The sequence below is a fragment of the Pteropus vampyrus genome, unplaced genomic scaffold (assembly GCF_000151845.1).
Source record: "Pteropus vampyrus isolate Shadow unplaced genomic scaffold, Pvam_2.0 Scaffold75, whole genome shotgun sequence".
Taxonomy (NCBI): Eukaryota; Metazoa; Chordata; class Mammalia; order Chiroptera; family Pteropodidae; genus Pteropus; species Pteropus vampyrus.
In genome coordinates this window covers 3303435-3309910 of record NW_011888856.1, presented here as the reverse complement: position 1 = coordinate 3309910, position 6476 = coordinate 3303435, and the positions used below count along the sequence as shown (strand labels likewise).

Genomic DNA, 6476 nt, shown 5'->3' with positions numbered 1-6476 from the left:
TTTGCTCTGGTCCGTGCATTCAGTGGCTCCAGATGCACCACCCCCCAGCTAGTGTTATGACAAACCGGAGGGAGACTCAGATTGGCTGCACGTCTGGGTTCATGTCTTGTAGAGTCTGTGAGTGTGAAAATTTACACTCTAAAGCAAAACATTAGGGAGCGATTAGTAGTTTTATGTTGAATACAAGCAATTTCTGGGGAACCACTCTTATTTACTTGGTTCAACCATTTCTTTAAGCATAAGGTGATGTTCCTGGGTTTAGCTTTCCTATAAATTTTTTTTTTCCAAGTAAGCAATTTGTATTTTTTACTTTTAGCCCTAGGTCATCAGGTGCTAAGAAGAGAAAATGCAAATCTACCCTCTGACAGTGGGAAGTAAAAGATTAGTATTAATTAAACTGTTATTTGAGAGGAATCTACCACATTGTGCTTATTGAGCTTATGGAACACAGTTTCACATTAAGCAATTGGCTCAACATGTTTGTTGAACAAACGAAGTTGAATGTCTTCCTTTAAAGTATTTTTTTTAACTATTCATATGTTTTAATACCACATTAATATAAATTTTTTCACATAAAATCTCAGTCTACGGCCATGCTACTCTGAATACGCCTGATCCCATCTGATCTCAGAAGCTAAGCAGAGTTGGGCCTGCTTAGTACTTGGATGGGAGACCACCTAGGAAGACCAGGTGCTATAGGCATACAAAAAACAAACAGCTGTAACCAGTGTATTCTTCTTTGGAATTCAAAATCCGTATTGATAATCTTTTTCACTCCCTGGCCAACCAGGTCCTTACCTGCTTTCTGGGGCTCCATCTCGTTCTCCCGCATGTCCAGCGAGTCGCAGCCACAGTTTAGCCTTCGCATCATCCACAACGTCTCCACATCTGAGACTCTCGAACTTGAAGTTTCCCCTGACTACTACCTATCTGTTTTCACTCTCTTTTTCCTCCAGTAAGTGGAATAATAGCAAATCAACCTTGCTATTCATCTAAGTGATTTTGTATTTTAAAAAACTTTCATTTAATGCTCTTCCCCATATCCACTCCCAAATACCTTAAATATTGACTTTTCTGAACATTACTGTTGGAGTCATCTTCCAAAGGTTCAGATCTGAGCATGTTCCTTCGAGCTCACTTTCCTTTTCTGTCCCTTGCCTTCTATAGTCAAAACCCTCCATGATTTGATCCAAATCCATCATTCTAGCCTTATCTCCCACTCAATCAACTCTTGTAGCCTGGTCTGTGACAAGTCCTACCAAACAGGCCCTGTTCTCAGTTGCCTTTCTTTAAACTATTGCCTCTGTCAGGTGCCCTTCCTTCCAGATCAGCTTTTGCAAGTTTAACAGGTCTTCAATGCCTGATCCAAATCATTTGCTTTCAAAATGTTCTTTTCCCATCACCAAAGTCAGAACAAGAGCCTCCGCATATTCTTAAATACTTGGTTGATATCTGGAACACAGAGTTGACCACAATCTGTCTTGACATCCAATTGTTTGTTCCTCTTCTCCATCAGACTGTACACTAAGAAGACAGAGACAGTCTAATTCATTTTTGTACCCAACCCAATAATGAATGTAAAATTCCCATCGCTGGTGCTTTATTGTTTATTGAATTGTCGAATTCTGTATCGAAATTTGCTTTGATCTAATTGATAGAGTTAAGAATAAAATTTAGCTTATTTTGAGGAGCAAGATTTTTATGTTATTTTCCTTAATGATTTGCTCTTTATTGCAATAGAAAATGTCCATTCATAAAAGAACTTCTACAGTAGGAATTATTCAATGAATAAAAATTCATGATATTTATCAAACTAGTCATTGGCTAATATAACAAGTAATGACATGTTAAGAGGAAGGCACAGTATAGGTGAAAGAATATATGTGAATATCAGGAGTTTCTGGTTACGGTTAAAAGAGAGAACCTATGTAAACTGCTTACTCATTATCTGGTACAGACTAAGCACTCGGTAAATGTTATCTAATATTATATAGCAAGTAAAGTGGCTGGAAAACACACTTTTCTTTTTCCTGTGTATCCTACATAGTTTTGTGTGACAGTCGATATTAACTTTGAACTGCATTCAGTTTTAAGTCTGTCAGATATGTCTTTTTGTGATATTTTTAAGCACAAGTAACAAAGAATAAGACACGTGAGGAGATAGTATGATGTAATTTACCACGTGCACTATTGATGAGGACTTGGCTTCCCTCTGTACCACTTGATATTCAGTGAAATAAATAATGGTGATAATTGTCACATTCCTAACAAAGACATCTGCTGAACCAGGCAACTCAAGCAAAGCTGTTTGCTACTGACATCTTGCTTCTAATATGAATATCGCCATTAAGAAAAAATAGAATTTCTGTATTTATCATGTTACCTAATATGTTGTTTTGGCAATGCTTCATCTGGAGACCAAAAGACCTAGGCCTGATAATTAAATTCAACATTTAAACTCCTATATTTGCTTAAAGGACTATAAGAAGATCTTTACCTCTCTGTCATTTTAATGTAAATGCAGTATATATACATGATAAAAATTAAAAAACCCAACAGTTAAGAATGGTAGTAACTGAAGGGTAAAAGTCCCCTCCATGGTCCCCACCACCATTACACACTGTGTAAAAATCACACACACAAAAGTGATAAAAATCATCCAATTCCATTTTATATATGGCCTCGAATTTCAGAAAACCCCAATGTTGCATAATGCCCACGACAAATCATTACATCTTTTGATTTTTCTCTATTTGTCAATATCATCATTTTAAAAAGTCTCTCTTTCAAAGTGCAATTCCAAAGGATCCAGAAAAATGTAAGCTCTCTATTCCTTCCTCTGATGATCGCTAAGAGGTAGCTGAAGCAGTTTCACCCTTGACCATATGAGAAAGGTCCCTCACTCTGGGCTTGAAACTTTTGAGGGTCCTACTCCCGCCTGCCCTTGGCTCTGCTCCTGGGTGAGGTGTCTGTGTTGCCAAGAAGACAGGCGCACTCAGAGCTCTCGTGCCCTCTACCACATCTGGGGTAACCTGGATAGAGGAAGTCTCAGCTTACGAGGTCCGTGTAACTTTCAAGGCTCCTTCCCACCTCTTTCTTCCTTCCTACTATTTACTGGTCTGGAACTCTGAAGAGTCTGAGAAATCTAAATTCAAATCTAATCTTTTAGGTCGTTATGAAGATGTTAAGGTAGAAGGATTAAAGTATTTAACAATTTGTTAGCTTGATTTACAACTGCAAAATATTTAGATATGTGGCATATTGGCTTCATTACGTACTTTTGACTTGGGCTGCCTCAAATGTTAAGAGGTTGGCCTGATTTGAAGATGTCATTGTGAAGTTCATATAATTAAATGCCTTCTCATCTGAATTGTGTTTCTAATAGTTCCTTGAAACAAAGGCAGAATGAATCTGACTCTTTAAATCACTAGGTCTTTTTTTTTAAAATGAATAAATTCCGGTTTCAAATTATTCTGTCCCTCTTATATGTACATACCTACTGTTGATATAGTCAGTGAAGGTATATCCTGCTAGAGGCAGAACAAAACTCGGTGTTGTTAATCTCTTTTGGAAATGCTAAACTTCCATAGCTTGTTCTTCATTTCAAACTTTTTTATGGATCTGCATTCTGCACTCCTTCTTTTTCTTGTTTATAAATTATCTCTTTTTCAATCAATAGTAAGAATTCTTCAAAACAAAATTTTCTTTAGGCCTACTTTCATTTTACAGTAAAAGGAACAAGATGCCATGGAAGGGTAGCATGATCTTTTAGGCAAAGTCTAGGAGTTTGGGTTCATACAAGTTTGGCAGGCTTCAATCAGTTCCGTTTTCATTTTGTACTTATTTTTTAAACGAATTCATAGAGATACAGGGGGTAGAAAGAGTCATGGTTTGGGGAAGGGGTTGTTTTTCAACAATAATCACATTTTACCCAGGGTTCCATCTTGTTCCGTATTCATAGAGAGTCCTACAGGCAGGAGTTAACAAAACTAAATAGGCATTCATTTACATGGTTGATATATGCGTGCATTTGTGCATGTGTGCGTGTGTGTTTTTCTTTCTGCCGTGTTCTTCATCACCCGTTTTTCCCACGCTACCCCTGACGGATGACCGCTGTAACTAGGTACTTGTGTGTGCAAGCGGGTTTCTTTAGACAGATACCAGTTCTCATATGACTGTTTTTTTCACTTAATACCCTTGCAGATCTTTTTCTTATCAGTTCAGAGAAAGCTCCTTATTCTTTCTTGAACATTGCATAGAATCATTTCATTATATAGCTGTCTTATAATTTATTTTAATTTATAACTTTTATTTCTTAAGAAGAGTTTTATATTTACAAAAAAAAATTGTGAATATAGTATAGAGAATTCCTATGTATCCGTTTTCCCCTATTAATATTTTACTTTAGCATGGTACACTTGTTAAAATTATTGAACAAATATTAATACATCATTATTAGCTAAAGTCTATCCTTTGTCCAGATTTCTTTAGTTTTACTGTCTTCTAACGTAGGAGATCACGTTATATTTAGTCATCATATCTCTGTAGGCTCCTTTTGGCTGCGACAGTTTCTTAGACTTTCCTTGGTTTTACTTATTTTCACAGTTTGGAGGAGTACTGGTCAAGTATTTTGCAAAAGGTCCTTCAATTGAGATTTATTTAATTTATTTTTGTACAAATAGATTCGGTATAAAAAAGTTTTTTGATGAATGCTTGATTTTTTTCCTAATCGCTTGCTATTATAAACAATGGTTCAGTGAGTAACAGTGTAACTCACATGTTGCCTCTTCAATGTTTCAGCCACTTCACATGTTACCCATATAAAAGATAAATTCCCAGGAGTGGCATCGATAGGTTAAAGGGTAAATGCATTTTTAAATTTTGACATTTTTGCCAAATTGCCTTCCATAAAACTATGTCCGTTTATACTATATGTCCGAGAGTGCCCATTTCCTGACAGCTTCGCCAACAGAGTATGTTGTAAAACTTTTGGATTTTTACCTGATAGAGAAAATTGGTATCTCAGTGTGGTTTTAATAACATTTGTTATGAGTGAGGATGAAATATTGATATGTATTATTGCTTATTATAAATAGGTTTTCTTCCATTATATTTCCTAAGTATTTTTCATGTATATAAAAGTATTGATTTCTGTATAATAATTTCATAAAGTAGAGATTATTTCAGCTCGGTATCTCAGGGATGCTTGCCATGCTCCTCCATGTTAGATCTTGTACTCATATATTGAATCCTGTTCTCAAATGCAATAGTAGGTAACAGGGTTTTTCTAACTAGACATAATTACATATTCCTAAGAAACTGCTGTTAATCATCTCAAGAGATGTCCGAGGAATGTTACATTTCTGGCTTCTAGTAAGAATGTTGTTCTGTAGTGTGTTTTCTTTGCCATCCTGCATCTTTTTAACCTATTGTCAGCTAGGAGCTGTATCAGTCCGTCATTCCTTGTGTGGAGAGCAGAGATCATCACCCAGGTAGAGAAAAGTGACCTCAGCACTATCCTCACTTTATCAGCAAGCCACAAAAATGTGGCAGTAATGTTTACAAAGAAGGCATCCATCCAGGTTTTAGCCTTCATTATGCAAAAGAAGAGTGATATATTATAATTACTCTGGGAAGCAAATTAATTCGGAGAAATTTCGAAGGAAGGGATGGCTGTCTTCTTTTAATTCTTACTGGAGAGCCCTCATGTGTGTTCGAGAAGATCTAATATATGATCCTAAGAATAAGGTTTTCAAACACAGGTGATGACAAAATCGTGGCTTGAAGAAGGGGAAAAAACCCACACAGTTCTTTCTTTTCCTCTAACTTCTGTAATTACCTTAATTTAACAATTTATTATGGGCCTAACATCTTGTAAGATACTGATAGGAGTGCTGGAGGTATAAACAAACTATGACGCGCTCCACTCCCTGATGTCCTACATAATTGTAATTTAAGTAAAGGAGAGAGGCTTAGAAAAAATAATTATGAATTGATGTTTTAAACGCTGTTGAAGAGGTATGCACAAGGGAGTGTCACAGAGTCTACAAATAATTCTGTAGGGGATTAGAGACAGAAATGAGAGGTAAGCAAGAGGAGGGAGGAGATTACAGGGAAGAGATGACATTTAAGGAGTGAGAAAGATTGACGGAGACTAAGCTGTTTAATCTTACATGATCCCTGATTCAGTCGGTCCCTTTAGAATAAGGCCATATTCCCCCAAGAATGGCGCCTTACGTTAGTCATTTGTGTGATGATTTCAGGTAGCATACTGATACAACTCAAAATAAAATTGATTTACTTGGAAAATTATTCTGTCACTTTGACTCTTTTTGATTAAATCAAGGAGAAATCTGTCTGTAATAGATATCCTTTTTTACATCTCTAATATTTTTACTTTTAAAATATAAAGATATTGAGCCTCAGAGCATTCAGGAAACAACGGTATGTAATAATACTGTATTATTTTATTTTTA

General features: G+C 36.1%; 1 non-coding gene across 1 annotated transcript; it reads left to right on the top strand.

The window, feature by feature from the left end:
• The first annotated feature begins 583 nt into the window (after nt 1-583).
• LOC111741277 lies at nt 584-702 on the top strand. Its single transcript, XR_002780948.1, has one exon. It is a non-coding gene; the product is annotated as a 5S ribosomal RNA (ribosomal RNA).
• Nucleotides 703-6476: the final 5774 nt, after the last annotated feature.